At 47.3% G+C, this 11839-nt stretch overlaps 1 pseudogene; it reads left to right on the top strand.

The window, feature by feature from the left end:
- Window positions 1–217: 217 nt before the first annotated feature.
- On the top strand, window positions 218–2661 carry LOC144707578 (L-type lectin-domain containing receptor kinase IX.1 pseudogene; annotated as a pseudogene).
- Window positions 2662–11839: the final 9178 nt, after the last annotated feature.

Consider the following 11839-nt stretch of genomic DNA (forward strand, 5'->3'; position numbering starts at 1 on the left):
CTCATTGGTCTTTATTTCGAAGGTTCTTTCTTCTTTCCTTATGACAACAAACAAGCCTTCGAACAAAACCAGCGATAAATCAAGAAAGGCGGCATGCGCATATCTTGAATGACGGTACCAGTAAGATGACCCGTTCCACTGGACCGCGGCAGGCGCGTTTACCGTTGACTTTTTAAGATTATTCAGCGGCTTTTCCCTGCCCCCCTTACCTTTCCCACCCCGCCCCACCGCCTTCAATAATAGGAGATGAACTCTTTCTCGCCTTGAACAGGATTCCGAATCCATGGCGGCCAGCGCGACAATCGTCGCCGCTCTGATCATATCCTTCTTTCTCCAAACAGCAGGAAAGCAAACGACAACCTCTTTCGATTTCGCCAGCTTTTCAACCCTTCCAGCCTCCATTGCCTTCACGGGCGACGGCTTTGCAGGTGCTGGCTCTCTGGAGCTCAACAAGAACGAAGGCTACAGCTATGGCCGCGCGTTTTACTCCAATCCTGTCCATCTCTGGGATAACAATACGGGCAACGTCGCCGAATTCTCCATGCGCTTCTCCTTCTCCGTCTTCCGCCGGCCCAACGCGAGAGCGTATGCTGACGGATTGGCCTTCTTTCTCGCACCCGTCGGGTACGGTCTGCCGGAGAACACCACCGGCGGCGAACTCACTCTCTTCAACAGCTACAACGTGAGCCGCCAGGCTAAGGCCCCCATCGTTGCCGTCGAGTTTGACACCTTCGAAAACGAGTGGGATTCTGAAGTGCCCCATGTTGGGATCGACGTCGGCTTCATCCAATCTGAGGATAAGTTGGCTTGGGATCCGTTCTCGGGTAACGATAATTTCACCGCCATAGCAGAGATCACCTACGATCCAGCGAATAACAGACTCCGAGCCAGCTTCGCCCAGGGGGCAGGCAACAATAGAGAACTCGCATTGACCGTAGATCTAAGGAGGCATCTCCCCGAGAACGTGACTATTGGCTTCGCTGGAGGCACTGGGCAGTTTTTCGAACGCCATGTGATAAATTCTTGGAGCTTCAGCTCCAGCTTGGAGCTCTCCGACAATGGCGGGATCCCCCCGACTGGATCTTCTCCAACGCCAAAGGCTTCTCCGACAGAGAAAAAGAGCAGCGCTGCCGCGGTGGCCGGTGGGGTAGCAGGGGTGGTAACACTGACTATTTTCGTGGCTCTGTTGGCGTGGTTTATTGTGAGGCGGAGGAGAGCCGCAGCGGCGAGATATGGTGGCACGAACAATGGCGGCATAGATGAGAAAGATTTTGATGAAGGGAAGGGACCAAAGAGTTTCTCTTATTCGGAGCTTACACGGGCCACGAAGAATTTTGCGATGGAGGAGAAACTTGGAAGAGGAGGATTCGGAGACGTTTACAGAGGGACTTTGAGAGACCCGACAATGGTGGTGGCCATCAAGAGAGTGGCGAAAGACTCACACCAGGGCCAGAAGGAGTACGTCGCTGAGGTGAAGGTCATCAGCCGAGTGCGCCATCGAAACCTTGTCAAGCTCGTGGGCTGGTGCCATGAAAGAGGGGAGCTTCTTCTTGTGTACGAGTTCATGCCCAACGGCAGCCTCGACGCGCACCTCTATGGTGATGGCAACCCGCTGCCATGGCAGACCAGGTACAATATCGCGAAGGGTGTCGCCGCGGCGCTGCTTTATCTTCACGAGGAGTGGGAACAGTGCGTTGTTCACAGGGACGTGAAAGCCAGCAACGTAATGCTTGACGCCAACTTCAACGCCAAGCTCGGGGATTTCGGGTTGGCCAGGCTCGTCGAACACGGTAGTGGCATGGAGACGACGGCCGTGGCCGGCACGATGGGATACTTGGCACCGGAAACAGCGATGACGGGAAGGGCGAGCACGGAGTCAGATGTCTACAGCTTTGGAGTGTTGGCATTGGAGATCACTTGCGGGAGGAGACCCATCGAGTTTCTTCAAAAGGAGGGGCGGTTTAGCCTGGTAGAATGGGTTTGGGATCTTTATGGGAGAGGCTCAGTTCTTGAAGCGGCAGATCCGAAACTGGGTGGCGAATTCGACAGTGGAGAGATGGAGCGTCTACTAGTGGTTGGCCTTTGGTGCGCACACCCGAACTACCAGGAGAGGCCAACAATGGCGCAAGTTATCGGCGTTCTCGTCTTCGACATGGCTGTCCCAAATCTTCCTTCCCAGCTGCCAGTGCCGTCCTTTGGAGGAGTTTCACTAACCGGCGTAGGCCTCGCAAACATGAAGGGGTGGTCCTCATCATCGGCATCAGGAGTCTCTGCTGGTTTTCCCACAGGGTATTCTGTAGACTCCGATGTGTCGATAACTGCGAAGCCTCTCCTGAGGTCGGGAGGGAGATGAGGTGCTTAATTGAATGATTCTTAATGCATCCCGACAACCGGAAACAGAGATATATCTTGTAAATTGTTTTGATTCCCATTTCGGTTCAGTTTCTGTTTGAATAACCACGATGCATCAAAACGTGGCTTGAAGGAGTAGCGACGTGGAGTAAGCGGAGGAAACGTTCTTTTTCCTCATTTGTGGCTTAGAGAAAGTTGCGGGAAAACGTGGGAGCATGGATCCACGTTTTTCCCTCGACAGTTATTTTTTCTTCCCTATAAATGTATGTTGTATTTCAGTTTTTAATAGACAAGTCGTGAGTTCTTTTTTCCCTTGCCTCTTTCTCTCAAAAAAAACCTCTCGCCCTCTTATTCTTCCACCGTAAGAGGGTACTGTCCAACATTTGGTATCAGAGCATAGAGGTTCCTGAGGCAGTCCTTTCTTCCTCCTGTTGATATCACACCATGCCAAGAAGAAGTGAAGAGGCGGCTCAAGCTGGAGGAAGCTTTTCTGCAGAGCGTGCTATCAACGGAGCGGGAAGTGGAGCACCTAGGGCAGGAGATATGGCACCACCGTTGCTATTTCCTGTTCTATCGAAGACCAACTACTCCTTGTGGGCTGTTCGAATGAAGGTGTTGCTGGAGGCGCATGGACTATGGGAAGCGATTGAAGAAGAGACGGTGCCGAGGAAGAAGGATCGTCAATGATGCAGGACGGACATTGTCGACGTCGTGCGGCGGGGGCGTGCAGTCCGTTCGTCCCTCTCGGGGACGTTCATCTTGGGCGGCACGCCCGCCTTGTTGGTGGGTGTCCCTGAAAGATCTTGTCCTGGGTCCTCAATTCGTTGGAGGGCCGAAGTAGACTCTATCTCCACGTGGTCTGCGCTCCACAAGTAGTCGTTAGGGCGTTGGTGGGCCCGACTACCGGTGGAAGGGGGCTGTTCAGCCGGCCGGATGGTGAGGACGGCGGCGAACTAGCAGCTGCATAAGACGGCCATAGGCGACGTCGTGTGGCGAGCGGCGATGGTCAGCAACAGTGGCGGCGGCGGCACCCGAAGATGGCGGCGGCGACCGCCGGAGATGTCGATGACCGAAGGTGGGCAGCGGCCAAGATGGCGGCAGCGGCGGCAGCCGGATATAGCGGCGGCGGCGGCCGGAGATTGCCGGAATATTGAGCCGCGGTAGTGAGCCTCCTTCGGGGTAACAGACCACCGAGATGGCGGCGGTCCATTAGGTTAGGCCCGTAACGGGCATAGAGCTGTCGTGGCATCCTCGAGATGCGTGCATGGCAATTGGGCTTCCCGGAGAGTGGTTTGAGGCGCGAAGGCTGGCGGCTGGACTTCGCGGGAATTCGGAGGGCGGTGACGGCGCTTTGAGGCGCGGGATGCGGGAGCCGGTTCATCGAGTGGGCCCCTTGGACCGGAATAGAGGCACCGACCCATAATGCTCCGGCCGAATGGGCGGAGTCGGCACGGCTGAGGACTGACCAGTGTGGGGCGCGGCGGCGGCCGTCTTGGCGCCTGCGACTCAGTGCAGCGACAACGTGCGCGGTTCCGGCGGTTGCGGGTGGCTGCGGCGGCTGCGGGCCGCTGCGGCCGCTGTCGCAACGAGAAGAAGGAGCAGATACTCAATGTTGCCCAAGCTGAAGTGGAGCCACCAACGTTGCTAATGGCGTTCATTGAAGAAATGGAGACGTTACTCCTAGGAGTTGATGAAGAATCGTCAAACGAGGATCTCTGGTTTCTCGACACCGGAGCCACCAACCATATGACGGGGAAGAAATATCTATTCCATGATCTTCAAGAGATATCTGACGAGACGGTCAGGTTTGGAGACGACTCTAGAGTGGACATCTGCGGGAAAGGAAGTATCCACCTTGAGACGAAGACGAATGGATCCGTAATACTGGCTAATGTTCTCTATGTCCCTAAATTACGGACTAACATTCTCTCCCTTGGTCAGCTAGACGAGAATGGGTGCAAAGTGGTGATGGAGAATGGAGGACTCACCATCCATGATCGTGAAGGAAGACTGTTGGCCAACGTCAAGAAGACAAAAGGAAGAATGTACCTGCTGAAGCTAAGCACGAAGAAGATGTGCTTATCAGTACAAGAAGACTATCTAGAAGCGTGGAGGTGGCATCGGAGGTTCTGCCATCTAAACTTCCAATCATTGAGTGGACTTTCAAGGAACCAGATTGTCGACGGTCTCCCAGCTCTGAAGATGCGTGACAGCCTTTGCCGAGATTGTGTAGCTGGAAAACAGCGTAGACGTCCGTTTCCTTCGGCAACCTCGTTCAGGTCAACTCGTCCACTTGAGCTAGTGCATGCTGATATATGCGGTCCTATCTCGCCAGCAACAATCGGAGGAGGAAGGTACTTTATGCTATTTATTTATGATTTTTCACGGCTAACTTGGGTATCGATACTTATACAAAAATCAGAAGCTCTTCGTATTTTTACCAAGTTTAAAGTTGTGGTTGAAGCAGAGAAGAACTTGAAGGTCGGTTGCCTAAGAACAGATAGAGGCGGAGAATTTCTCTCTAAAGAGTTTGCGGAGTTTTGCAGCCAGCATGGGATCAAGCGACATATTACTGCCCCATACACACCTCAGCAAAACGGTGTGGTAGAAAGGAAGAACCAGACCATCATGTCTACCGTCCGAAGCATGCTCAAGAGCAAGGACATGCCATTGAAATTTTGGGGAGAAGCTGTCAACACTTGCGTCTACACATTGAATCGTTCACCAACAAAGAGCCTAGATGGAGAGACTCCTTACCAAGCATGGACAGGGAGAAAGCCAAATGTGAGTCACCTGCGGGTATTCGGCTCAATTGCTCATGTTAAGATGATAGGTGGAAATCAGAAGAAGCTTGATGATAGAGGAAAGCCTATGATTCTACTTGGCTATGAGACTGGTTCGAAGGCGTATAGATGTTTTGATCCAGTAGAGAAGAAGATCCACGTGAGCAGGGACGTGATATTCGAAGAAGAAGAAAAATGGAAGTGGGAAGATCCAGAAAAGGAAGAAAGTAGAGGTATGCTTGAAATTCCTGGTTTCTCTGAACTTGGTGATGATGACATACAGGGGGAGCAAATCCTGTCGGATTCCTATGCTCAAGGTCCACGCACTGAAGAAGCTACGCATGAAGAGCAATCAAGACATGAAGGTTCATCCTCATCAAACCAGACTCCAGAAAGATATAGAGATCTGAACGAAGTCTATGAAGAATCAGATCAGATTCATCTTGATCCAGAGGAGTGTATGTTGATATCAGAGGAGCCACGAGATCACATTGAAGCATGGAAGGAAGAAGAATGGAAGAACGCCATGATAGAAGAAATGGAAGCCATTGAAAGAAACAAGACGTGGCAACTTGTCCCTCCACCATCCGGATGTAAGCCTATCGGTCTTAAATGGGTTTACAAGGTGAAGAAGAGTCCGAATGGAGAGATTCTACGCTACAAAGCAAGATTGGTCGCCAAAGGGTATGTTCAAAAACTCGGTGTTGATTTTAATGAAGTGTTTGCTCCTGTTGCAAGAATGGAGACGATACGAGTATTGGTGGCCTTAGCAGCTCAAGAAGGATGGAAGTTACATCATCTGGATGTGAAATCAGCTTTTCTAAATGGCGAGCTAGAAGAAGAAGTGTATGTGAGACAACCAGAAAGTTTTTGTTCAGAAAGGAAAAGAGCATCTTGTGTTGAAGCTTAAGAACGCGTTGTATGGGCTCAAACAAGCGCCTAGGGCATGGAATGTGAAGCTAAATATGAGTCTCATTTCTCTTGGATTCACTAGAAGCATTCAAGATCATGCTGTTTATATGAAGCACACTGCCGGCCATGTGTTATTAATTGGCGTTTATGTTGATGACCTGATTGTGACTGGATCAACGGAGGACGATATCAAGCAATTCAAGGAAGAAATGAAGAAGAAATTTGAGATGAGCGACCTTGGATTGCTCAGCTCATATTTGGGCATAGAAGTACATCAGAAGCATGGAGAGATACGGCTTAGTCAAAAAACCTATGCTCTAAAGATTCTGGAGCAGACCGGCATGAAAGAAAGCAATGCAGTTCAAACCCCCCTTGAAGCAAGACAGAAGTTCAGTTGTAATACATCTTCTCCACCAGTTAGCTCCACTGAATTCCGGAGCATAATTGGATACTTGAGGTATTTGACTCATACCAGGCCTGACTTGATGTATTCAGTTGGGATTTTGAGCAGGCATATGGAGAAACCTACATCTGAACACATGATGGGAATCAAGCGAATTCTTAGGTACATAAAAGGCACTTTGGACCTGGGACTCGTCTACAAGAAAAGAGATGAAGAATGTGAACTGATTGGATATAGTGACTCTGATCATGCCGGAGATATGGATGATAGAAAGAGTACTTCAGGTATGGCATTTTACCTCGGAGGAAATTTGATTGCTTGGTACTCAAAGAAACAGAAAGTCGTTGCCCTATCTTCATGTGAAGCAGAGTACATCGCTATAACTGGAGCAGCATGCCAAGGAATATGGCTTGCACGTCTAGTTGCAGAATTGAAGAACACGATAGAGAAGACGGTGAAGTTGATGGTAGACAACAAATCTGCCATAGCCTTAAGTAAGAATCCAGTGCTTCAAGGCAGATCAAAGCACATTGAAACAAGGTTCCATTTTATCAGATCATGCCTAGAAGAGAAGAAGGTTAGCTTGCATTATGTTAGTTCTGAAGATCAGTTAGCAGATTTTTTCACAAAGTCTTTGGGAAGGATCAAGTTTGTGGAACTTCGTCTTCGACTTGGCATGGTCTCTATCTCAGTGATGCATCATGATTATGGGGGAGATTGTTTGAATAACCACGATGCATCAAAACGTGGCTTGAAGGAGTAGCGACGTGGAGTAAGCGGAGGAAACGTTCTTTTTCCTCATTTGTGGCTTAGAGAAAGTTGCGGGAAAACGTGGGAGCATGGATCCACGTTTTTCCCTCGACAGTTATTTTTTCTTCCCTATAAATGTATGTTGTATTTCAGTTTTTAATAGAAAAGTCGTGAGTTCTTTTTTCCCTTGCCTCTTTCTCTCAAAAAAAACCTCTCGCCCTCTTATTCTTCCACCGTAAGAGGGTACTGTCCAACAGTTTCTAATATGGCAACTGGCAAGTGACATCCATAAGGCTCTTTCAGTTCGATCTGACTTAGGGATCGTCACATCAAATAAGGTAACAAGGATACAGAAGAAATAAGGTAATAGGTATACAGAAATCATATTGTTGTGGCTGGCCCGCGGTCTGACAGCGGCTCTACAGTTGTGGCTGGTCGCGGTCTGACCGCGGCTGGCCCTCGGCTGGTCGTGGCTGGCCCGCGGCTGGTCTGCGGCTGGTCGACAGCTGGTCGCGGTCCGACTACGTCTGCCGTCGGCTGGTCCTGACTGGCCCGCGACTGAGAGGCAACACCACATCCTTCTCTTTGTACATTACCTTCTCCTCATTGGCAGTGCAAACATGAGGTTGAATGCCGATTTTTGAGACAAGAAGGCTCTCTCCTTGTTGTTTACCCAGGGAACAAGAGATACAAGGGAAAAAATGAAAAAATCTTCACTTCTATTCCAAATGTTTCGTAAATAAAGCAGACAGTAAAGAATTTTAGAGTTTATGGATACTGCAAGAACTCTAAATCTAGCCCAAGAACAAGATGGACGAAAAAGAAAATGCGTAAAGAGAGAGCCCATGAGCAGTGGATACCGTTAGCCAATAATCCTTGCTATTCCATAAGAAGTTCATAACATTGGTTCGTATTTATCCTAACTACTAATAACTGCTAAAATAGTTGGTTTCCATAACTTAACGGAAGGCCCCAAAGTATGCGGCATTCCTGTAGAGAGGTCTGCGTGTTGACTGTGAGGACATGTTTGTGTATGAGACTCGTGATTTGGAAACTGAGTTTCTCACTACAATATCACAACATGCACTACGGACGGCAACGTCCAATGATAATCTTTCAGGCCATCGCCCTCATGATGTGCGTGCCCGTCACTCAAGTGTGTCGGATCAGGGAAGGCCTGCGCACTCTAGGCTCGCAAGCTACCAAGAGCGCGCGTGGGCGCCAAGTGCTGCACAAGTGCGCCTGACTGGCAGGTTGTGCGACAGGGCCACGGTGTTATGATAACTTGTAACTTAAGATGATTAATTAATGAATTTTACATTATATTTATGTGTTTTAATGACCATATTGGCATGTAATCATATAAAAATGAAAAAGAAATGACTTACACTTTGAATTTACTATTATTTCTCACTTTTTATCACTTTTTTATATGGTATTTAACCTTATTTCATTGAAGAATTTTTTTATAGGGCCTTAAATACTTGGCTAAAGGTTGGTAAGGGCTTTCATAATTTTTCTAGAATTGTTCCATAATGTTTTATAATTTTCTGACCAATATTTAGCCAATAATGATTTTTTCTTATTTTAGTAATACATGTTTATTTCTACGACATTTTAGAAAGCGTTTTAATATATTTATATATATATTAAGTGGCATCCACGTCATTCGCCCAAAATTGGAGTGAATGAATGATGCATATTATTAAAATAATTAAGAGAGAGAAAATAATGAGCATTATTGGCTCATTATGGCATCGCAAATTGCGATGGCATGATGAGCCAATCATTAGCTCACAAATAATTATTACATGGCACGGAAGGTGAAGAAGAAAAGTTCTTTTTAAGTCCCGTGCTTTTTATTCTTAGCCGTTAGTGTGTACATTTAATGTACACGCTAACTGACATAAACATGATTTCATTGGCATGCAACGTCGATTCGCCGTGTGTATTTAGTGCACGGGAAAATCAACGTTGCGTGTGCATAGGTCGCAAATTGCGGCTTAATTTCTCGTTTTCTGCCTTTTTTAGAAGATTAAAAGAGAAGGGCGACGTGGCATCATCCTATTGTTTAAAGAGAATGATTAGTCTCCAATAATTGCGGGCGGCAGATGCGTACAATGACGTGTCAGATCGTAATCCAAGAAGAGGGAAAATGAGGAAAAATGCGGCAGCCAATCAGGAAGCACCATTTCCTAACTCATTGGAGCGGAGATAAATTAATCGAACGACTAAGATTAATGCTTAGTAAAATGGCAATATCTTGAGGTAAATTAAACGAATGGCTAGGATTAATCCTTAGTAAAACGGTGCTATCGTCAGATTGGGCTGAAATTTTGAGGGCATGTTTGTGTTTTCCCCTTCTACAATCCTTATTGTTGGATCTTTGAATACAGGTCTGGAAATGGGCAAAAATCACTTTTTGAAGCTCTCCCAAGGATTTGGCCAAGAAGGACACAGGAGTTGCTTTGGAAGTCGACAGTTTTGATTATGCACTCAAATTTGTAAGTTTCTGATTTGTATATTAGACTTCTTCTTGAGAGATTCTAAAATGCCATGGCACAGGCAAAATGTACATGCCTTAGACGTTATTTTGAATGAAATTATCATTGCATTTTGAGTCTGGTTCGAGATCCAATTCTTAATGTTTGGTTTTAAATAGATTTGGAACAATTCTGCATTTTTAGATTTCTAATTTAGGGTCGAATTTCACATTTTCCCCGAATTCGTCACTTTACCTCTCTATGTTAATTCATCTAGTTTGTCGCTCTAGATTTTAGAATTTATCATTTGGAAATTTAGTTCAATATATAAAAACCCTAAAAATAAAAAGTTAGCCACAGATTAGTCCATCTTGAACCCCAATTTCAAAATTCCTTTCTTGATTATTAAATTCCCAATTTTAATTCAAAAAACTTGTCTTAAAATTTGATAATAATTTGGAAATTAATAATCCAAATTAATCTGATCTTATAATTGAAATAATTCTATCTTGAGCTTTTTGGCCATAATATTTAAAATAAAAATTAAGTTTTTACTTGATTTTGGATTAATTAAAAACATTATTAAGTACAATTGAGGTTTATTAACTGCAAAATTAATTCATCCTTGAATTAATTTGTCAAAAATTAGATAAAAATTATAGCTTGCTACCTCCTTGTGGTTTGACTCCTTGCTTGCTGATGTGATACGACGACGGCCGGGATCGATCGGCGCGTTTCACGTCACAGGGTTATGATGCGAATGTATGGGATGTAAGCCGAATGATGAGAAAATATGAATGAGCAGATAAGGACTTGACGGATAGCGACGTCGGTCGTACCGATCAATGAGAGACGAGTGTTCCTAAGATCAAACTCCCAATGACCCGCTGGACCTACTAGACGTCTACTAAGTGAGGGGCATCTAACAGCCCTGGAGCGTTCGGCGTCCAAGTCGGATGACAGTCCGTCTACCACAAGAATCCCTATGCTCGACAAGGTGGCTAGTCCTATCCGATGATGTTCGAGAATATCACGGTAGCGGACGCGATAGGGGAAGACGAGACTGTCGAAGATAATAATACTGGAGTTTATAGAGGGGAGACGAGACTGACCTTTGTATCGCTTAGTCCAAGGCGTCCAAGTCGTCGAGCGGATGCTTAGTGTCGGGTCGTGCGGGCGAGTGTCGTTGCGAGAGACAAAACCGGTGCGGACGGTGCGGTCGTAACTACCAGCAGAGAGCTGAGTCCACGGGTGGCGTGCAACAAAAGTCGGAGCAGAGGGCGCACAAGCGCGCGCTGGCTGGCGACGCGTGAGTCGTGTGGGCGGGCAAGACAGCGAACCAAGTATCGTGGGAATAGTCGTGGGGTGGGGCAGAAAACCAAGTAATCGGTTATGGCGTAGAGGGTGGGAATCAAGAAATCAAGAAAGATGAGGCGAAGGGGAGAAACGAAGGGAATCAAGGAGATATGGTGAGGTCAAGAAATCAAGAAATCATGAAATCAAGAATTCAAGAAATCAAGAAATCAAGAAATCAAGGGGAAAGAAAGTGGGCGATCAAGAAAGACAAGAGGATGCGGTTGGGAATCAAGAAACGATGGGGAAAGGAGGGTGGGCGATCAAGAAAGGCAAGACGATGCGGTTGGGAATCAAGAAACGATGGGAGAAAGGAGGGTAGGCGATCAAGAAAGGCAAGACGAGGCGGTTGGGAATCAAGAAACGATGGGGAAAGGGGGGAGGGGGAGCAAGAAAGGCAAGGCGGGGGGGTGGGGAATCAAGAAACGATGGGGAAGGGGGGGGGGCGATCAAGAAAGGCAAGACGAGGCGGTTGGGAATCATGATACGATGGGGAAAAGGGGGCGATCAAGAAAGGAAAGAGGAGGGGGGAGGGAAAAAAGAAAAGGGGGGGAAAGGAGGGGGGGAAAAAAAAAAAGGAAAGGGGAGGGGGTGGGAAAACAAAAAAGGAGGGGGAAAGGGGGGGGGCGATCAAGAAAGGCAAGACGAGGCGGTTGGGAATCATGATACGATGGGGAAAGGAGGAAAGAGGGGAAATTCAAGAAATGTGGGAGGGTGTTCAAGAACGGTGGTGGGGTGGATCAAGAACGAAGAGAAGGGGGGTATGGATCAGGAATGGTGGAAGGGTGGAAAAAAGGTACCAA

Source organism: Wolffia australiana, chromosome 9 (genome assembly GCF_029677425.1).
Source record: "Wolffia australiana isolate 7733 chromosome 9, ASM2967742v1".
NCBI classification, from domain to species: domain Eukaryota; kingdom Viridiplantae; phylum Streptophyta; class Magnoliopsida; order Alismatales; family Araceae; genus Wolffia; species Wolffia australiana.